Genomic DNA, 23,865 nt, shown 5'->3' on the forward strand with positions numbered 1-23,865 from the left:
TTTTTTCCCAAAGGCAGGTACATTTTTCTGGACTTGCCATACAAGTGTATGTGTCTTGCCATTCCTGATCAAGCCTGTCTAATGAAGTGTGACTCCACAGCATCATGCTTTCTCCTTTCTTTAATAATGAGATTTTCTTTTTGGCTCCACACTTTTCAAAAGCAACCCAAAAGTTCCCAGTTACCTTAGGAAACCATGTGTGTTACAGTTCTTCACATTTTATATGCAGGAGGAGAAAACATCTGTGGTATCTTCGCTTCATCCCTGTGGTGTTGGCTGAGTGATCCTGCCTCTTTGCATTCATACTGTGCTTTGAACCTCAATTTTCAGTTTCAGTTTGTAACCACTGCAGGCTATCATTGTAGAAAAACATAAGGGTTTCTCTTTAATTGACTTGGAGTCACAAAAGATTATTGCAGATAAGGTATATGATACATAATGGGGTTGTAAAACCGTCGCTGAGACCAGGCAGAGGTGGTCTGAATTCAGCCTGCCCTGTTGAGTTCACTCCAATTCTGTTCTTGAGCTGTAGTTTGCTTTGCTTGTTTAAGCAATGTAAAAATTCCCCATGTCTTGTCTCCAATAGTAGTTCTGAGTTAATTACTTCCATGGAAAAAACCCTCCCTGGTTCACAAGCACTGACAGACCTGGGTTTGTCAGTAAAATTCAGCTTTAGATTAGTCCCACTAAGCATGTGAGACCTCTGTGTTTGGTGACAGACTTATCCTTTATTGTTATGCTCAGGTAAGATGTTACCTGCTCTCTTGAAGCCAAAATGTTATCAAATCTCTTAGAAGACCCTGTGTTTTATCAGTGTTTTAAAAAACTCCTCAGACAGAGGGCAAAGTCACTCAAGGAAGAGCCAAGTCAATGTGGTGGTTTATTGTCTCCAAGGGACAGATAGCTTTCGTCTGCACTGGTCTCTTTCATCAGGTAATTGAAGCCTCTATGGTGGGGAGGGGAAACCCTCAAAAATAAACACTGAAAATCCTCCAGAAGGTGAATAGCTGTCTGCTGGTTTTGTGAGGTGAATCAGCACAGCAAAGGATCCAGCTCTCACCAGAGCGAGCTCAGGGATCGGCACAGCCAGCAGCAATTGCACGGGGAAAAATATTTTCCTTCAGTGTCAACAGATGTGAAGATTAGCTGTCAAATGCTTATAATGAGAATTTTGACAAATAATGCCAAATGAAGCATTTATTTCTCATCTGTCCCGATCCTGGCCACTTTGACCTGTCACTGCCCATACAAGTAGAAATGTTCTGTGACTATAGTGAAGTGATATGAGAAAATGATCTGACTGAAAATATCTCAGGAGCAAAACCCCAGGGGTAGTTGTTATTCAGTCAGGTCAGTTCCCCAGTCTGGGAGCTAACCATGACCCAAGTGGTAATGAGACATCCACAATTTTAAAGGAGACAACACAAAGCTTATGTATTCTGGAGTGCTTCACAAAAAGCTAATTTTAGGGAAAACTGAACTGCAAAAAGAAAGGATCCTTCTGCACAAAAGCTATCCACTTATTTCAGATGTATTAAATAAAAATATGGTGTCTCCTTAACAAACCTGCTTCACTTTCATCAGTGTTATCATCAGCCCTTCTGCTGATTAAGCTATCAGCACAGTATAACTGAACTAATTTTAAAAAATACAGAACCTAAGCATAACTGAGGACTGCCTTTTCCTGTGCTTGTTTTGGAAAGGTGCAAAAATAACATCATTTTTATGGTCATGTGCAGGCTCTGAAATTAACTCCTTACTGAGACAGTTGTTGCTGTTCTGCAGATGGCTGTCTTCAAGAGAAATGTCCTAATTACATGCCTTTAGAAAGTGAAGAGCTGTACTCAAAGACATTTTTCAGAGCATTAATTCATACATGATCATTATCTCACTATAAAATTTGATCTTTTGTTTTTTTTTACTACAGGGTACTTAAGACAGCTTAGCAGTATATGCTTTTATGCATGGCTGAGCTTGTCCTATTTACTTTGCAGTGAAACTTCAGAGCTTTGCTTCTGGAGGAAAATAATATGTATTCATCAGTTACACCTATAAACTTGGGGTTTTTTAAGGGAAGACACTTGCTATATTGAACAAACCATACAGTTGCTAGCAATTATGGGAAGTAATTTTGTGAACAGAACAAGGTTTCTCAACCATGTACATATAATGTGATGTACAGTACTTGACTTAGGACATATAAATTCACAACTGAAGCTTTTAGCTGTCTGGAAAAGAACTGTTTTTCAGAAAGCTGTTTGGCTTTGTTCCCTTGTTTTGTTTTTTTGGTAGTCCATGATTTATTCAAATGCAGGAATTAATAATAAAACAAACAGAAACAATGTGGAAAAAATTCTATTTAAATTATTCTTTTTAGAAATAGGCAATGTATTTCCTCAAATACTTCCAGTGTTATTTTATGATTTTCTTTATTGTCTCTAGCTGTCAAAAAGGTAGCTTTCTCAAGTGCTAACACTGTCCAAAACCTAAATAATAATAGTCATAGCAATAATAAATAATATTAGGGTGGCCTTTAAGCACAGTTTAAGCCTGTGTTTTAATAATCTGGTGGGTTCTCTGACCAAGAGCATCATTCCTCCTACATAAGACAACACACCTGTCTGTGATGAAGCACCGTGAAATGCACTGGGAAAACGATACAACTCTCTAAAAAACTTGCAAAAAAAAAGGAGAATGGGAGAATATCTTTAATTCAGATCAGTTGACTGAGTTGTACTTTAGCACTCCCCCAAATCAGTTGTGTTGGTCAATGTGAAAGACCATCTTGCTGAAGCACAGGGCTGGGAATATCTGGGGCTAGGGGGGAAGAAACTGTTCACTGCAGTTGCTGTGAAGCACCCAAATTGTAGAAGGACATTGGTGGAGGCTGATTTTTCCTACAGCACATTGCAAGGTTGGAAATTGTACTGGAATCTGATCCCATAAGTCAAATATAAATATCACCTTTCAGTTAGTTTGCCTGGCCTTTGTCCAGTGATGACTTATTTATTTCTGCCAATTTTTTCTGAAAGATGATACACAGAATACTTGACTGCATAGCCTCTGTGTGTGTGTACAAATATATATCCCTTGTTCCTAGAAAAACATGTCTTAATTTAAATGGTGTTGAATTTGCACTCCTGTTTAGAAAGTTAAGAAATGTGGGTGGAGGCTTCCTGGAAACAATTGCTTTGGTTATTGTAATTGCTATTAAAATAATGATGCTAATTCCATGTTGATTAAGACACTATTAAAATATCCAGCTAATGTTCCAATTAGGGCAGAATAACAGGAAATATTGCTGTAATTAAAATCAACATGAAAATCCCATTATCTTCAAAACTGCCAGAAGCTCAGTAAATTTTAATAGAGAGAAACTTGACTTTAAAATCTGCATTCTTTAAGGTATTTAAATCTGTAGAATATTACAGCCTCAAGGAATTAAGGAGTTGTCAGTCAGATGATTGGATGCAGTTTGGTGTAGCCACTCCCAGAAAGATTTGACTGAGCTGCTGAGAGCCCAGAAACATCTCCCCAGAGCACATCCAGCCTGTACTGGAAGTCATAGACTGGTACTGAGTAGATGGTGACCTCTTGGAGAGCCCTCCAGCTCTATGGTTCAGTGAAAGAAGGTAAAGAAGATCATAAAATTAAAGTGACCTCCTCAGAGCTGCCTTCACTGAAAGGAAATGCCATTTTTTCTGAACAGTTGCATCTCATATACAAACAGTTTTTTCTGTCTGAGTGCTTGGCACATAAGAGCATTGAAATCTTCAAAGGGTAAAGGGGTTTGAATACCTGAAATAATTTATCTACACAACCCCATAGGTAAACACTATTATGTTCAGTTAAGAACCAGGGGGGAAAAAGAGAAGTTAAATCAATCCAGTGCCCTGCAAGTTGGTGTTACAGTGTGTGGGTCAGGTGGGAAATTGAATGGCCATGAAAAGTAGGAATCCTGATAGCAATACAGCTGTACCGTGTTGAAATAAAACAGCAATAGTCCACCCCCTCCACGAAAATCCATTATATTTAGGCTTTCCAATCAACGTTCAGATAGGTAAATAGTGAAAATGATAACTCATTTCCCTTTCCTGGTGTTCGTCTGCAGTTTGATGTCATGCTTTAGCTGTTGTAATTGCAGGCTGCCGATGGAAAGAATGGTCCTCCTCTGCCTCTTCCTTCCTCCCTCTTTCTCCAGGCCCAGCAGGTGCTTTTTTGGCATCAGAGACTGAGCAGTCGCAGGTGAGCAAGGGGATCAGACAAAAAAAACTCTAACATGCCATCCCAAAAAAAGGAATAATTTTCCATTAAGTTGGCTCACTGAAACTCTCACTGAACCTGTGTCTGGACAGTCACCGGGTCTGATAAAAGGCAGGACAGGGGCAGGCAGGAGCTGGAGGAAGGCAACAGCAGCATCTCTTTTGCTACAGTCACAGCAGTGGATTTGTTGGAGTGCTGAACTGCACTCTGTAGTGGGACTAATTAATTCCTGATCTAACCCACTTCTCCCAGGCTTCTGGCACATTTTTGTATTCCGAGGTGCAAGTCATCATTTTGCTAAAAGCACTGCTTTGCACAACGATCTGCCTATTCCAGACAGAAAGATCATCCCTTCAATGCTGTCCTGAGATAGGTGGGGTTCATGTCCCAACTCCAGAGGCATCCCCTGCTGCCTGTTGCAAAACCAAATCAGTTTGTACGGTGGAGTTGAGCACTGCCTCAATCATGGTGATGCAAAATGTGGTCATAGAACACAGGTCCTCTGTGTCTGCACCCATGTGACTTCTGGGATCATCCAGGAGGCTGTTCCTGGTGCTTGTCCTGCCTGGGTGAGCTCCTTCAGAAATGGGCAACAAAGACACGTTCAGTGCAGCAAGGGGTGCTACGGTCTGTGGGGCACATTTACCTGGCAGGTGAAAGGTAGTTCCAATGCACCGTAGAACACTGCTCCCTGTCTGGAACTGGTGAACTAAAGGCACCATAACTCATTCCTGTGCTTTATCAAACTGCTAAACTGAGACTAAACAAGGTAAGCTCCCACTCAAATACCAATGCTTCTGTTTATCGTTGAATGTTTCTGCATGCAGACCATGAGAAACCTTCCAGTACTATATCAGGTATGCTCCTATTTGAGAAAGAATAAAAAAAGCAAAGGATATTTGCAATTACAAGTCCTTAGTGGACATCCTTTCTATTATTAGTACACATAACTCAGCTGAAGTCCTTTGTAGTTTTAAAACAGGGTTGCATTGGGTCAATACATATATGGAGCTGTATAGTGTGACCTCAAACCCAAATATCATTTAAACTCTGTGTGTAGCAAAGAACTATGTGCATATGTCAAATATTCATTATTGCTTTTATTGCTTTTCCACCCCGAGTTTTGAAAATGAACACTGGATGCTTTTTCCTTTTTTTTTTTTCTTTTATTTTGTATTTGTTACTCCAAGCTACCTTGTGGATTATACAACTGATGCATTTTAAAGTGTGTCAAGAGCTTGTCAGTTGGTAGCACTTTTTCTGAAATGCTGCCAACCGAAAACATTCAATTTTTCCATCAAACCTGAAGGCTGGCAGGGAAAAATGTCTTCTCCCAGAAAACTTTCTGTAATTGCCTTTCTGTTTATCACCAACTTGAGTCTCTTAATTGATTTTACTCCTTTGACACCAGGGCCACAAAAAATGGAGTCTGTCTTGGACTCTTTCACCTTGTTTAACATATGAAATTAAAAAGCTTTTTATCTAAGGCAGTTCCTCAGCTCTTTGGAGATGCAGATGCAATCAGACTTCAATCCAAATCACGGGTTTGCAAGTGCACTTTGGTCATCTCCATTTAAAGGAGATAAATAAGTTTATTATCATCTCTGCCATTCCCTCCTTGCATCCAGGCAGTTACGAAATGCAGGACACACCATTACTGGCTCTTCGTGCACTGCGGGCGGTGACACCAGATGCAAGGACCTGTGTAACCTGAAGCCAAATAGCTGCTGGTAGAGCAGCAAATGGGCACATACTGGCCAGGTCAATATTCAGTGTGGAAACCAGAAGGCAGTTCCTAACTTGGAAGCAGCTGGGTTATCCCAGAGAGGGGGGGAAGACTGGGAGTGCTCTTAGGGTGGAGCAGAGTGAGGGATTATGGCTGGACAGGGTACAGGGCCATCTTCTCTAGACCAGATGATCATTAAGGTCCCTTCCAAACTGGTATTCTATGATTCTATGATTACAAGGTGCCCATTTTCCACTGCCCAGGCTGAGCTCAGTGACCTGGAGGGACATCTCCAGTCCTACAATTCTGCAAGAATAAGTAGACACGTATAGAAAACATACTGAGAGCACTTTAAGGAGCTTCATTTAGACCCCTGTTTTGAGTTATTCTTTAAACAAACCTCTTCCTTCCTGTTGCCACTGTTTCCCACAGTAGGACCCTAAAGCAATTGCACTAATATATGCCACCAGTTTTAAAACTGACTATTTTATGAATGATGTGAAACTAAGAAGATAACAACACTTGGTTGCTCATTTTTGCTATTCAGTAGGGGAACATTTTCTTTCTTTAAAGAGACCAAAGTTTCTCTTTAGTGAAAATCTTAACAGAGTTAGTGCTGGCTTTAATATAATAGATTGAGTGTCAGAAGCTGCTGCTTCTGTTTTTAATCTATAAAGCTACTGAGTTACTTGTCTTGAGTCTAGCTCATCTTTAAACATGAGACTTTTAGCTATGAATACATTTGAGAAACTTGCACCAAGCCATTCAGTGCATATTCATTATTTTTTTTCTTAGAAAAAAATGAAATATTCCCATAATTTTCAAATGTAATTTTCTAATATATTGTTAACAAAAATGTTATGTCCAAGATGCTTACAAGGAATTTGGACCTATTTTGAGATGCCTTAAAACATGCCAATGCTCTGAGATTCTGTCACCACAGTCTTTGGAACATCAACATGCTAATACACAAAATTTTGGACATCATCCCCATGAACAGGGGATGTGCTTTAGCTTCTCTTAAATGTGAAATTACAAGAATGAGTTGTCTTGTGATACTCTGAATCGGCACACCTGCTTTGTATGCTCTGATGTAACTAAAAAGAGGCCAAGGTGGTTTGCTCTGACTGAAGTTGTCATAAACACAAGCACAAAAAGCCCGTCTGCTGAAATGAAGTGTTAATTAGTCAGGGGACAAGGGGACAAGCAGAGGAGGCTCCTAGGCTCCAAATTTTAACCTCTTCTCTATCTCCTGTCAAGTGCAAGCCAGTTCACATGGGTGGAAGTGGTACTATGCTGAATGCAGAATATACGTCTTAATCACCACAAAACAAATGTGTCACCCATGGCAAACTAGGTCTTCTCTGTCTTTTTTGCACTCATTTTTTAGAAACAAAGGTAAAAATTATGTTTTTTTGCATGTAATTTTCTGCCAGTAGTTGGAATCACATCAGAGCATTGTTTGAGCCTTCAGAATTATCAAACTATTGTCTCAATTTTTTCTCCCTCTTCTGCCCAGTGTATTTTTTCTTTTTTTTTTTTTTTTTAATATATATCTTCTTGTTCTCAGTTTTCACCTTCTTGTTTCTGTTTTGATTCTCCTCTGCTTGTTCCCTCTTGCAAGCAATTTTTACTTTATTGAAAGCAATATCAGGCCTGTTACAGAACTGCAGGGCTCACTTGCATTAACCTTAGGACTGCTTCACACCACTTTGGGTAAGAAGCTGAGGGCTAGTTTCTCATTATGTCTTTGTTTGTACTCCCCATCTATTGTCTCTAGTTATCGTCTCGTCTGGCACGTGGATAATCACAGGGGGACAGATCACAAGGGTTAGGAGCTGTCTCTTGATTCTGCTTTGTTGTTTTTATTCTGACTTATCTCAGTAGAGTCCTACAACTCCTAGGTACTGTTGCATTATAAACATTACATTGTTTAGTGCATTTGGTTCATTGGATAACCTTGTGCAAGTCTGCAAATGCCAAAGCAGGTAAAGGAGGCTTCTGAAAGACTGGAGATCCACATTTTGTCAAGCATTTAGTCCTGCAGACCTGACTGTTTTCATAGTAATAACATTCCTGTGTTGATTCACATTCAATAGAGACTTTGCGTGGTATCACACAGTGGAAACCTCAGCTGGATTCCTCTGGAGTCATGCACAATGATGCCTTCACAGAGAAGTTACCTTTATTTTCATTAACCATAGTTTCTAAGACAGCAGTGCTGAGATGTGAGGAGAGGAATGAAGCCTGAAGCACTGAGCTGCACCCCAGTGCATGAGTATAAACAGATGCATAAAGCTGCAATGAGGACCAGGGTCCAGCCCATCTGTTTCAGATGCTATATAAATCCATCTTCTCACCCTGCCTCACAGCACATGGACAGTTTGGATGATAAGTTAAAAACGCAGAATACATTCATGCAATTCTGAAGAAATTACCACGACCGAAACATGAGAAAGACACTGGAGAGGCTGTCTTCCAGGCTTTCATCAAATATGATGATGATGATGACATCTGTATGGTAATTCCAAGGTTGCATCCAATTTTGGCACACATGAATACAGTGGTGGAAACTGTTCCTTTCTGAATGCTGACACTATTTTATTTTTGCTTTGAGTACTGATGAAACCAAGCCTTTCTTAAATTACATGGACATCATTTCTAGTTTTGCACTGTGTGTATCAAAATACCCCTCTGGTCTCCTGGTCACTGGAGTAGTACAGAATTATTGTCATTCTCCTCAGATAGTACACAATATTGCTCAAAAAGCCTGCCCAGAGCACATGAGAACACCTTCCTTTTGTGGTGCTGAATGTCTATTGAAAGGGCACTTTCAGATTTTGATGTTATTTGGAATAATTTGGAAGCAAGCTAACACTCCTCAGATTGAGAGGGGAAACCTTGTGTCTTCCCTGACCTGCTAAATACTCCTTAGCACCTTCTCAAGGCAGTCTCAACACCTCTTCAAGGAGGTATCAATGAAACAGCAAAGATACTCGGTGTGCCAGAGCTCTGGGACATGCAGCCTGAAGTGTCGTCACTGTCTTGGACTCCTGCTTCACAGCAGCCAGGAGCCAGCACAGCCGACACACAGACTCACAGGGCTGGCGATCACACTGCTCCGCTCTGCAGCAGGTGAAGGCTGCCTTCTCACCTTTGCTCCTGTGATCCTACTGCAGTTATCTCATCTTACTTGTAGATTAGATGTCTGCCATTTCTTAGCATGGCAGACATAGAGCAATGGGGCCAATCTTTTCTAGTGTCCTCAGGTGATGGGCTGGCTACCTGATCATCCAATTCAAGACAATGGCTAGAAGTTCACATCCAACAGATGTAATTTCTCCCTTAAGCTGATGTGAAGCCTGATAGGATGTATTTAAGAAGTGACCATTTGAAGCTTTATTTGGGTTTTCCTCACTGGGTTTCACACTGTTGATACCACAGTTTATGGGTGTGATAATTCCAAAGAGCAATCAAGCTCTGCTCACAAATTATGTGCGTACAAGGAAGCACCTGCTTGCTAAACAGATGTATATTTACCATCTCAGAACAATTCTTACATTCTCATAGGGTAAGGATACACCTGTACTTTTTGCAGTTGTGGCCCAAAGCCCTTGCCATTTGTGGGAACAGTGAGTCTCTTTCCTAGGGAAACACAGAAAGCAAGGAGAAGTTACGATCCCCTCTTCTTCCTCTGAAAACTTCTGCAAACGTCTGCTGAATCTACTGGCTTGGTCAAAGTTGGCCTCTCCTTGTTCTCCCTTCTTTCCCAATGTATCAGACAAAATATATGTAAGCAGAGACTTCCCCAGCTTTATGCTTCAACACCATGGTCTCCATGTCAGATAAACAGGGAAGTCTTTAACAGCAGGTTCCTGCAGGAGCAGGAGAAAAAGTCCCTGCACAGGGATGCTCATGCTCTTGATCAACAGCATGGAGCAGGGAGAACTCAGGCTTCAATGAACAGCACTTGGGGACTTGTCCATCCCTCTTCAAAAGAAGAGGTCCAAAGTGTGTAGGATCATAGGATCAGTCAGGTTGGGAAGGACTTTGGCAATCACTACTCCAACATCCTGGCCAAAGCAGGAGAAGCTATGAATGAGGTCATGTTGCTGAGTGCTTTATCCGGATGGGTCTGGAAAACCTGCAAGGACAGAGTGCAGAAAATCTCCCTGTCCCACTCACTGCCTGACTGCCCTCATGGTGAAAAAAAAACCTTATTCCTAATATCCAATCTGAATATTCCCTGTTGTTTCTAGTCCTCGTACCATGCACCGTTGTGAGGAGTTTGGCTCTGCTTTCACAATGATACCACAGGGAAATCCTTACTATTTATCCCCTAATGAATGCATGTGGTATATGATGCTTGTCTGATTTGTAATTGCAGTCACCTCTTTGCCCCATATCCATGGTACATGGGCAGGTTGGATACAGAAAGAGACTGTGAGAGGTCTTGTGAGTTTTTAACAGCTCTGAAATATCCTGAGGACATGGGAAAGCAATCAGTCTGCCTTCACTGGTGGTGTCCTCTGGGCAGGAGAGATCTCTCTCCAGTGCTGGGAATGGAGCCAGCAGACACCCTGATGTCCACCTGTCCCGCTGGCTCGGCTCTCTTCCCTTTCTGGGCAGCGAGGAGTCCATCTTGCACCTGAAGCACAGCTCTTGGAAGGGAGGTAGTTTGGCTTGGTCTGGGTAAGTTGAGGTTCAGCTGAAAAACAGTGGCCTGTAGTTGTCAGAAGACAGCAGAGACGTGTGGTCAGCAGAAATGCTTCTGTTTTCTGGTATGTCCTGTCAGCCTGGTGGTATTATCTTGCATGTGCTGCTTTGCTCTTTGGTTGGCCTGAGGCCTTGAGGTGGAGGGGATGTTGTAAGGTTCACACTGCCAGGGTTTTCTGCATGACAGTGAGTGCTAGCAGCTTTGTGCAATTGAGAAAGGAAAGGTTAAACCTCCATGTGACACAGTTGTAAGAGGAAGAAAGAAACCCAGCAAGGAGGTTTGTACTGAGATCAGCAGCATCGTCAACTGTGAAACCACAGCATTTTTGCAAACAGAGCCCTGGTCTCTCAGCTCTGGGGCAATATTTCTGCTACAAGGTTGTTCTCCCCCATTCGCAGGAGAGACAAAGTGCAGTCCATGCTCTGAAGTCTCCAAAGGCTCGTTTATAGCAGAAGGGATAGAATATGGCTGAGTGCTTCATTTTACAAAAATAACTGACACTTCTGTTCAAAGTGTCAAGTGATCGTATCACTTTTTGCTTACCTGCAAAAGGAGTCAGAAGCGTTTACCAGTCTCTTTCCCAGTGTGAAGTGCCCATTCATTGCTTTTCACACCTTGCTCTTGTTTTGCTGCTTGTTTCTCTGCCTCCCGAGTTCACAATCTCTCTCACATCCTCTCCTCTCCCTGCCTGTGGAAGAGCGGTTGAACGCAGACTGAACGCTGCAGCAAAGAGCTCCCATTGCTGAGTGTGCAATGATATCAAATCCTATTGCAAACTGCAGGTTAACACAGAAACCCCAAAATAAGGTGTGCATATGTGAAATATTAGAATATTTAAGCATTCAAGCTTGCTTTTACAATCCTGTGATTGTTTCTTACGTAGCAGGAAGGATTTGTTAATCATTAACATTGAAAGCTAAAATCCGTGAAACCCAGCACTTGTCTCCATTTTAGAAAGATTGTAAAGGAATTTCTTAGCCAGTTGGACAAATACTAACTGAGCAAGAGCCTGTCTAGAAAAACAAGCATATTGCACATGGAGGACTTTCTCATAACTCATTTCACAATATATTTGATTTGTGTTCTACAGGATGACATTACATTTGGTGTTTTCACTTCACTTATTTCACAGCAGCTGGTTTTGTTCTGAGTTTTGCTTTAAAGCAAGCATGAAAAAACAAAATCAGAAGACACAGAAATATATTGTCAACACTAGATTAACTCCTGCTTTACTGGTCATCCATAATTTTGCTAGCTATAAACTTATGGTTGAGGTTTTGGCGTGCTGGTTGGGTTGCATCTCCTGCCTAAGTTGCCCGTGTAGAGATCTCACCACATTTCTCCAAGGAAGAGCTACTAAGTCAGTGTCTGAGTGGTTTCATGAGACACAAAATGAAGAAAAACAGGAAATTCCATACAGACAGAACAAGAGAGACCAGTAGTTTTAGACATACGCCTCAAAGAATTTTGAAGATTGGTTATTAAATTCTTGACAGAATCTGGAGGCTGCAGGCAAGCTGATGTGCTCAGATACCTCATTACCTGAAAAAACATTTGGGTCAAATAACAGGTGGGAGAAGAAAGGCAAAAGGTATAATGTAGGGCTCTGACAGATCTCACTGGTGGTAATGTTGCTGTCTCAGCTGAGCTGGCAGGACAGAACATGTAGAAATGTGTCCAACACATGCAATACAGCCTTGCTAGACCACAACCTGGCATAGGAGCTCAGGCTGACGCTGGAGGTGCAGAGGTAGGCTACCCAAGGCAGAAGGTTTGCCCTGAACATCTGGGAGGGTGGCTGTAGGTCTATTTTCATCAACACAAACCATGGTGTTCAGACAGACCAACTGCATGCTAAAATTTGCAGCTCATCAGCCTCTGGGATTAGTTTAGAGCTTCCAGATAGATGTGAACCCAAGCATGTTTCCATGGATACAGTGTTTAACATATCTTCTCCAGAAGGGGGGGGCTATGAGAGGTTTGTTATCTTAAAGCAGTCAATAAGAATGCTATGCATTTTTTTTCCTCCCTAAAAAACCTCTGTAGCATTAACTAAAATGCCAAAAAGTTACTGAATGATACTTGATATCTGAATTCCTGAGTTTTATGGACAAATTGCTGTGCAGCCATTGAGTAGCCTACTGATGTTTATGTGAGCAAAGGATTCCCCATGGTTTATGGGCTCCAGCTGAGGAGATGTTCTCCCTGCCTGACCTGGGCTGTACTGTTGCTCCCTCCTTTGCGAGAAGAGCCTGGCACATAAAACGCTAAAACTGAGTGCTGTGCCAAGCACTGTTCAAAGGTCTCAGGAAAAGCAGAGTGCATGGGGTTTAAAATACTGTCCTCTGACTGTGGAGAGAGCTGCTGTTGAAAGGGACTAAGCAACAATTCATCCTGTAACACCCACTTCTTTTGTGTTCTTGGCTTGCAAGAAGCAGCTGTCATTACGCAGCAGCCAGGCTGGACAAAGTCTGTTAGGTTAACATGAAGTTAACATTAATGATGTGTGTGGGTGGGAGAACAAGGGCTTGGAATCACTCATTACCACCGAGTGGATCTCACTATGAGGACTAATCCTGAAAGCCTTTTACTTTTTGTACACAGAAAAAATAATAATTCTGAAATAACATGAATTCTAAGAATCTTTGAATTTATTTCATGCAATCTTGCCAAAAGGTTTTCTGCTCAGATTGAATTTTGTCAGGATTGAATACAAACTTAGAAATGAAGCACACAAAGAAGAAGAATTTGGGCTATTTATGGTAGAACATCTGAACTCTTTCTAGTAGTACATGAAAGCATGTAATTAACCTCTTCCCTGAATTTTTGTTTCTCTTTCTAGTGATTCTTCTTCCTCTGGCATAAAGGCTAACAGTGGATGTTTGTTTTGGTAGAGTATTGGTTTATTTTATATGGAAAAATAGCACTTGTTCGGTAAAAAACTCTTGTTTTTTCCTTTTGCCAGTGGAGAAGGAATATGAAACACCAATCCAATGATATTTTATGCTACTATTGCTCAAAAGCACAACCAGAACACAACATGGGTATTGGATATCTGGTGCAAATGATCAGACTTTAAATTTCCTGTTGGTGCCCTGCTAATTTACATCCATCTCATTTTGGGAAGACTCAGAGAGCAGCGTGTTTGTGCGGCTCATGGACCTTGCTGAGGTCTCAGCGCCCTGTTTGTTGCTGGATCTTTGCCACATGGAGTTGGACTCAGATCACCAGCTGACTTCTGGGGTACTAACAACATGCAACTAGTCCCCAGGTACAACTGGGAAACACTGTTTTCAGTTTAATATATTTCACTGGTTTTATTTCAAAAAAATGAAAATGAACATATGTTTTTCTAAAGAATGGGCTGCCAACCAAGACTCTGATGACAAAATGATCTAGTTTTCAGATAAAACATGCAGTAATGAAACACAGAAAGAGTCATTTGGGTTTTTGGAAAACAAATTGGAGATAAAGCCTCAGGGGGTTTATTCTTCCTCTGTAGTACTCATGCAATTCACATTCACAGTAGTGAGAGCTACACGCACCTGGCAGGGAGATGTGTTTTGCAGAGCACAGCTTCCATGGCAACTTCGTATGTAGTGAAGTCACCTAATTAAGACGGGTAGAGGAAGTGGGTAGTGGAAGAAGTAAGTTTGGCTCAGCCACAGACTCAACATGTGACTTTGTGCAACTCATATATAAACACCCAAGTTCACCATCTGTGGAGCTGGGCAGTGCTTTAACATTTTGATTCATCAAGGGAGAAACAAGAGTAACTATCAAATAGAGATGTTCTTGCAGGTGGTTGCAAACAGAGGAAAATGATAGGGGAATGTGGTCTCTTCCTGTTGCTTGAGAGCCAAAATCTCCTCCAAAGATGTGTATTAATTTGTCAAAAGCATAGTCATCCAGCTGCAGTCCAGCCCATTACCTATACCTCCCAGAGACAACACTTAGCATGTATAGTTACAGCCAAAGAGCCAAGCTACACGCATTCATGGCATCTCCACTAGCCAACTCTGTTCAATACTTTTAATAGATTTTCATGAGCCATTGCCTATTTGTTTTTCGAGGAGTATTCAGCTGTTTTCTGACTGTGCTAACATAAAAGATGATGAAATTTACTCATTCACCAAGGCTTCATGCATATACACGAGCCTAGCTGCACATAAAATATTTCTTGGAACCTAACAACTGCCTTCACAGACATGTTGTAGTGTAATAATACAGAGTGGAAAAAGGAGCAAGGGGTAAGCTTTAAGCAGAAAATAAAGAACAGAGGTTTATTAAAGTAGCTTTGCGAAATGAGGGTTTAGTAACGAGCTGGGAAAAGAGGCAAGGTAATTGCAACCAGAGAGCAAATATAATAAATAGGTTAGTGTTTCTTTTTCAGATAGCTTTGCAGTTTTTGTTCAAAAAAGAAAAAAAATAGTGATGCATGCATTCTACAAACCCTACATTTATGATCAATAGATGTAATTACATTGAGCATTACTTCTCAAGTCAAAAGAGTTTGAGATAGGCAGTTAGCTAACTAGCAGCCAGGATTCAGAAAGGACCTCTGAGCTGAGGCATTCAAACCACAGCATAATGCCTCGTGACTTCAGGAGCATGATTAACTCTTGATTCACAGTTCTGAGAACAGCAGCCAGCAGCCACTTCCTCTTGAGCGGGGCTGATACGCCATGCGCTGCCTTCAGGCAGAAAGCGCGTCTTGTTTGTGCTTTCCCAGAAATTTTGCAAGTGCTTTCTGCTGTCCCTTGCACTGGTTCTGCTCATACATTTAGATTTAAGAAAGTCTTTCTTATGTTTATAGTAAGACACAAAACTGGCAGCTGGTTGCATATCCACTCCAGTGAATTTGCTGTCTATGAATGTGATGAACATCCATTAGCAAAATGGAGAGATACAGATACACTTTTGCTAGTCTATGCCTACAACATTATGAATGCCATATTCTAGGAAGCTATAAGTTTGTGTGCTTGAATGAGGTATGTAGGTTAGTAAAGTACATTCCTACCTTTTTTCAGGAGAAGAAACCATCAGATGACAACTCAAAACCTAGAATTCAGAGTTCATTATTGACCCCTGGGTAATCACATGCCTAACTTGAGTGCATAAATGAAACTGAACTGCTAAATCAATCATCAGTCATCAGTTGCTAAGACATTTTCACAATGTTTGGAGTTGGCCTTCTCTGTAGCAGATGTTTCCTGGGGAGAGGTGGATGGAATGGTCAAGAAAAAACCCAAACAAACAAACCAGGAAGAGAACTAACCAGCAGTTCATTATCCTATGGGACTGTGTCGTCCTTTGTCTAGGTGTAATGTTTGCAAGTAGGTCCGTTAAGGAGTTTCTTGCTTCTCATTGAACTCTGAAAATGGTGCTAATAAAAACAGGATGTTTCCATCCATCAGAGGTTTTCCAGGGTTTGTTCCAGGGGGATTTCTAGAACATTCCCTTCTAAAGTCTAAGTACAGTACTAGTTGTTCAGGTTAAGGAGATAACTTCGTGGGGCTAAATACTCTTTGACAGCCTGTGTGGGAAATGCAAAGGTGATACAGCCATTGTGTTGCCAAACCATGAAGAGCTTATGTCAGTCCTGAAGGTCTTATTACCTGATTATTGATCCTGCTACTGCAGGACCAGACAGCAAAACACTCCATGCAGTCATGCTTCAGCTGAATCAACCCAAAAGCTCTTTTCGATGACTTTTTTTCTTTTCTTTTAATGGTTTAGTCTGTGGAAGCCACACAGTAAGTAACTGGTAACATCATGATATTAGTGATGGATAGACGTGCACAGATGCCACTAAGAGCCTGCTGATACAACACTAGCCTACCAGTATTTTGTGAAGAAATTTTGTGAAGAAATGTGAAGCCTGAGGCCATGCTGGTTGTTGTCTGATAAGAGGAGTCTTATAGCTGTCTTCACGTGACCTCTAACAGCACTTCAAAGATAAAAAGAACAGAGAAGTGACACACAGTAAGAGAACAACAGAAGTCCTAATCAGTGGTTTTATGGTCAGGTTTTAAGTGATTTTATTGTTCACTGACTTTTTTTTTTTCTTACCAGTTTCCATCGCATGTTTTTCTCAGTTCTAAATCTTCGCCCTAAAAAGGACAAATTGCAGTTAAAATCTTATCTTCTGATGTCAGAGAGCTTTGCATCAGACTCTGTCTCATTTCTAAAGATTAACTTAGCTTTGACCCTCCGGAGAGGCCAAATTAGCCCTCTTTTTGTTGACTTTTAGAAATAGTTCCCCCCACTTGCTTCCTTTATCTTGAGTCCAATGCCTAGAAGCTGGTAATTCTTAATAGATGCATTTCAAGTCTTACACATTCTGGACTAAAAAAAACCCCAACCCAAACAAAAAGAAAACACTAAACATTAAGACACATCACTCTCAAGAAAGCCCCAGCAAAAATTATTTACAAAGTGAGCATATTCATTCTGTGTTAACAGTGCAAAACATATTGGTAAAAATCAGTTGCAAAGTGTGTTGACCTATTTTTCTCAACACCACAGGTACAGGTGATTCAGAGTTCAATTTGGCATGAAAAGAGTTTGCAGTTCTTGCTAGATTTCTAATTTGGCATGAAAAGAGTTTGCAGTCCTTGCTAGATTTCTAGCTCACTTGGCCAGAATCATGTCCTGTTGATGGCACAAGACAGTCTCATCTACTACTTGTAGCAGAGGATACCAGATGAGAACAGAAGAGGGTACTCAATGCTAATGGCATCAGCAGAACCTCACCCTTCATGAATCTTACCTTCCTGTACATTTTCGAATTGCTGAATGCCCAAATCAAGGAAACAACACAGTGATTAAACACCAGGATCTTGTGGATTCATTTCTGTCTTCCCTCCAAATCTTGTATGTCATTGCTTCAGATTCCCAGCTGTAAGATAAGGGAACAATCACTGATTAATTATGATGATGTGAAGCTGTGGCTCACAAATTGATTAACTTACAAGTAACATGCCAGGATCCAAAAGTCTTTTGGTAGGTGTGAAATTTTTCCCTTTCAAATAAAAACTTTTAAAATGAGCTGGAAAAGGACTAGGAGATGGGCACGTCTGCCTGAAGGAAACACTCATCCACAAATTCTCAAGAAGAATTTGCCTGTCATGTTTTGCGAGGAGAAGTACAGCTTTATCTTCTAGGTATGTGTATTTTACATTCATATATTATGGCCCAGAGATAAGTGTCACTTATGTTTGCCTCGTTGTCCTAATGACGGATGCAGAGACACTAGAGTAAAGAAAAATCCCAGACAGTGGCTTCTCCCAGCCACCTATGTCTGTACTGGATGACAAGGAGAACATTAATGTTTCAGGTAGAGTTAGCAAATGCTTTATTGGGAAGACTCTCTGACTTAGGAGTTCATTTGGAAACTCTTCCAGGATGCTGAGCTGGAAAAGAGAGAAAATTCTGTGACTTCTGGTGTCAGGAACTTGGTTGAATGTGCTTTCTGGCTTTATATATTTTTTTCCTTCATCTGACCTGTATTTATGAGCTGAGTTGTATTTATGAGGTGGAGAGAGTTTATCATAGCAAAACATTAATGGTTTAAATCCTGAACAGAGATGACTGAGGAAAAAAAAGAACTCTGTTCTGCATGAAATTCTGGTACTTTGAATCCTTTAAATCAAAAATTGGTACCAAAAATTGTTTCTACAAAATGAAAATTCTGAAGTCATTAATTTTCTGAATCACTGACATATATAAAATAAACTAAATACTAATTTAAATATATATTTTATAAACATTAAGAAAAAATAATATTTTTAGAATATTAGAGTAAGCAAAATAAGTCTTAGTTAAGAGGCACTTTCTAAATGTCGAGATAAAAATTGCAATAAGGGCCTCAATGGCCAAGGTCCTAGCTTTTTGAATATGTAATTTTGATCATGTGAAGGATAATCAAAAGTGCTCACAGCTATAATTATTTGGCTGACTTTTCATCTTTCCTGAACATCCCTCTAATGTCTATAGTCTGTAGTCACTTTGATTACAATCTGCCTACCCTGGAGGGTCACAGCTCACTTGGGAAGAAGTAACTTCACAAGATAGAACTTTTGCTACAGGCAGATCTGCTATTTTTGTTTCATGTGTCCGGATCGAATTATTCACAGTCACCTTGTATATTATCTGCAAACTCTGCATGAAGCATTTTCTATCAAGCATGGTTACCATATTGTTACTGTAACCAATGGATTCATTTCAGTGGAGTCCTTTTAAGCCTGAAATGCAATTCCTCTTTTTAAACCAAGTATTATAAGAGTTCCACTGTGCAAGCAGTATGAGTGCTCAAGATTTATACCAAATTATTCCTGCAGAGTAAAGAATCTGTGAAAAATTTTGGGAGGGTCTTTCAAACCTGAAACAGAAATAAAATTCAAATGATGAATCACTTAACTTGAAAATCTCGTAACAGAAAATGACCTCTAATTAATATTTGCAATGATTAAGGTAATTAATCAGTCCTGAATCCACTTAGAGTTGAATTCATTGCACCTGAGATCACCTACAGAAAATGTGTATGTCAATGTAAGCTCTTCTCAGAAGATTAATCAATGCCTCTTAGGGTACTGGTGTTGGGATCAAAACAAATCAGAATTGTCCATTTTTCTTCATTATGTCTGAAGAATTTACAGGAGTCACCTGGATTTAGCCCACTTTGATGACTTACTTCTGAGTATTTAAATTTAAGTGAAATGAGTATCACTCTTACTATAGTCATTTAACCTGTACATGTCAAGGTTATACAATAGTACTCTACACAGAAATCTACCTCCAGAATAATCTTTGTCCAAAAAAAAAGGTGATAAATAGTGAGAAAATTAATCCTGAAAACTGACTCTTCATCAATAAAAATGTCCCTGGTGAGGTGGGCAGGCTAATGACTAGACCCTGGTCTTAGGCTTAGCTAGCTGAACAGACCATGAGAAACTGCTGTATCTAACAATTTATAGGGTAAGAAGGTGACAAACATCATGGATAGCACCATGAGGGGTGAACAGATTTTACAGGTGTTTAAGGGTGAGTTGTGTGAGAAAGAGACAGACCCCACTGACACTAGGAGGGAGGCACTGTGGACCTCTGTGGAATGGAGGTGGCAAGGCCTGGGAAACCACTTCAGCAACACCAGGTAGGGCTGAGCTGATTGAGGTAACAGCATCAGCAAGACCAAGTTTGGGTAGAAAGATAGCAAAAGTGGGACCAAGAAGGAAAAATAAATGGCAAGTTTGTTTATTTGGGAGGATACAGGGCCAGAACAAGTGAGACATTGAGATGGACTGGGCAAGAACAAGCTTGGGTATATGTGAAATATTCATCAACTTCATTAGCTGGTGAATAGGATATGAGGTCTTGTCTGATTCTAAAGAACTGAAGATGTGAGCCTAAAGAAAAGGATGAGGTGAGTCAGCTAAGGTAAGACCTATAGACTGCTATCAAAAGGCAGCTCCTACTGCATATGGACTTTATGTTACACTGGGGGTGGCAGCCCCAGGGTGCCTGGATCACTCACATTGTTTTCTGGAGCTGAGTAGGCACTGTCTCCATTTTGAGTTCCTTAAAACATAGTGTACTACAACCTCAGTCAACTGAAAATTCAACTTTTGATTCTACCCATTCTTCAAAGTCTGGCTGTGCTTCTGAGAAAATCTGTTTTGTCAGGAAGTTCTGCACTTTCTCACGCTTTGGCCAATTCTGATCCAATAAATAACTTCTGTGAGTCATTGCGATTTAGGAATTTGTCTGTTCTGTGAAGTAAATGAGCTCTCATGACAGTAAAAGAACAACTGGAAAGACAGCGAAGTAATTTAAAGAATGAAAGGATCTCAGTCTGGGATGGAATAAAAGTTTAACAATTTATCTCAATATGTAGTCCTTTTTTTTTTTTTCTGGAATATGCAGGTTTGAGTCTGACCTTGAGAGAACTAAAGAAAAGCACAGAGGAAAACATGAAAGAGCACAGATGAAGTTTATAAGGAAACAGTGCCTCTATCCTAAGCCAGTTGTTTTCCAAGACAGCATCTTACCCTTTGGCTTCTTAAATAAAAAAGCCTATTGATGCAGCCAATGAACTATTTATTCTCTATGGGTTTATTTCACCAAAGCTCTTAAAAATACTTTGGAACTAATGGAACTAATTTTCCACTACATCCTGCATGCAGAGAGGTAGTACCTTTCAGAGGCTCTGTGTGGCCTTGGGCTCTTTAGAAAAAGAACAGGACTTGTGGATTGTTGCTGGATTGGGAAATTTATTTACCTCTTGAGGAGGTAACCCACTATGACTGAACTCTAAGCATTGACTCTAACTCATTATTTGGTCCAGCTTTTGACATATAAAATACATTTCAATTTCAGTGCATTGTGTTGTCCAGCACACAGGCCAGATTTACTTCACTGTAAAATTGATTTCAGAGACTTGAGATAAAGCCTTATAAAGATACTCCTAATTCACGTCAATGATTATACCACCAGCCTGGGACACAGGCATTCAAAATGCTCTGACTGTCTTTGACAGATATTTTTGTTGAAGCTTACAGCTAATACGCCATTGAGCAAAACAAACATCAACAGCAATCACTTCAATTAAACTGAATTTATAAAAGCAAGATGCTCTCTTATGTGTCAAGTCCATGTGGATACTGACATATTCCAGTGGGAGCAAGAAATACAAGGCACTTTCTTCCCAGTGCTTCATGTTTCAGCTGCAGACATGTCTTTTTAAATTTTCTCTTCAGATGATGCTCAGTTTGAAAAGAAAACACAGAATTGAAATAAAGTGGTTCTGGGTCATCTTGAGGGGTAGATATCTTGCCAAGAAATTAGGAAATGTGCATAACTAAATATGAAGGACAATGACAATTCGTGACAGATTTATTTGGTCTATGACAACTCAAGCAAATGAATCTCACTCTTTTGAAAGCATTCTTAAGTTGATGGCCTATTCACGTTTGAAAAGTCAAGGCACATAACAAGGAGACATCAGAACCTGTAAAAAACAAAGCCCTGTTTGATGAACGTTGGTAGGATTTTAGCTTTGGCCCAGGGTTTTCTCGTACAGGTAGACTGACTTAAGCACATCTGCTTAAGCACTGAAATACAAATGATCTGATACTCTGTGCTTACTTAGAACTCTCATTAACCTAAATGTGAGACCAAACAGACCATTTGTATGTTAGGGAAAAGTTCATGCTCTTTATGAGCTTTAATTTTAATGTGTCTCGGTTTCCTGTTGTCTGGTAGGACTTCTTACCCAGTTTTGTTTAATGTGTTGAATAAGTGGAGACTTTGTAGTGACTATCTTGTATTACAGATACCTAAAACTAATGAATCCCACCTATGGGGTCCAGGGCTTCTAGAATCACAGCCACCGTGATAATGTCCTGAAGAATTTACAATATAAGATGAACAACATGTGGACATAGCAGATGGGTAGAATGCAATGTGCCAATGAGATCAGTGTGTATTTCAGCTAAGTGAGATACAAAATGTTTCATATGTAGAGGTGACCTTTAGCAGAAAGCTTGCCACACTTCTGATGCTTTACAGAGAATTGATAGTACTTAGACTTCTAAAGTTCATGGTAAAATATTGAGGGTTTTCCTGTATATGTTAGCTTTAGAAACCAGACTTGCAATAATCATTCATCAAATGCATCTGTTCGCCATCAATATTTTTCTATCACATTCAGATTTCTTAATTAGTGGGACTGACTAGTAGAAGAGACAATATGTTTATATTGTTTTCCCCGAGGGCTACTTATCATCCCTTGATGAGCATGTAAAACTCTCATTGGTTTTTGCGATAGCCATTTCCTATCCAAGGGTGTAATTTAGCCCAGGGAATTTATCAGCTACAAAATAGACATTAGCAGCTCAGAAGAGGCATTAACACCATATTTTAACTCATCCCATTGTCATTATGCTTGATGAGCTATTTCGAAGTCTGTCACTAAGGGAAATATCATTAAAACAGAAAGGTTCCAGATGTTTGGAGCTGCTCTGTAAGATAACTTTAAAGAACTAAAACAGTCTAAGCATTATGGGGTGAAATTCTGTGGTACCTTTTTCAACAAAATTCTTAGTGAACCTGAAGACTTCCCCCCTCTCTCCCCCAATCTATCTGTGAAGAAAACTCACTGCTTCTGGCTTCATCAAAGAAGAGCCTACAGCTCAGACCCTGGAGCAGACAATGACACAGCACAGACACTCCCCTTGATTGCATCTGGCTGCAGTTCCTGTAAGCTCTGAACAAAGACAGTTGGAAACGCTAAAGCCAAACTTCTAGTCTTGCAGGTAACAAAAAGTAGAGAGTGATTTGGATACACTGCTGGGATCTAATGAACACAAAGAGAAAAAGACTTCTGCAGAAGTGTCAGTAAGCTGCCTAGGTAGTAGAAATGTATAGAAAATAAAGTGATTTCTCTATCAAATGAAACTGAGAGCGGGAATAACTGGTGTTAAAATAACCATGAGAGAGCCAACCTTTTTGGCTTCCTGGAGGTGCAGGTTCCAAAGTTCACCCAATCTGGAAAATCATCTACAACTCAAAAGAGCGTGTGTGGTTAAAAGAAGGTAAGCAAGGTATGAGAGCAATTGTGTTAGCTTGACAAACATCTATGGTACACAGAGAACAAAGACAAGGGTAAGAAAGTATATGTGGTTCATGATCGAGAGTCCCAGAAAGACCTTTTTTCATCTGCTTTTTTATGACCAAGAGCAAGATGATATGGAAAAGATTTTAAGGATGCTTTTGAAGGAAAATGGAAAGCTAAATCTGGGATAATCATTCAGTATAAAGAGCATTTTACTATACCTAAGACTTTAGGGAAGACTAAGAAAATAGAGTACAAGTGATGCAGTCATTAGTGAATAGTTAAATAGTGTGTAAGAACAACACAAACCAAAATATTCACTCTTGGCTGCTCAGTGTCTAGAACGGCACTTAGAAATCTGGTCAAAAAAAAGGTGAATTACTTCCTTTCAGAAATGCTAAGTTATGTCTTTCAAGGATGTTTCACCTCAAAGCCTGTTTTCGTTAGTGAGGGTGAAAGGGGTCTTTGTGTTTTTTCTACTCTACACACCTAAAATCAGAACAGTTGACATGGAAAGACACCTCTGTATATTGCCTAGTATAAATC

This window comes from Columba livia, chromosome 1, assembly GCF_036013475.1.
Source record: "Columba livia isolate bColLiv1 breed racing homer chromosome 1, bColLiv1.pat.W.v2, whole genome shotgun sequence".
Classification (NCBI taxonomy): Eukaryota; Metazoa; Chordata; class Aves; order Columbiformes; family Columbidae; genus Columba; species Columba livia.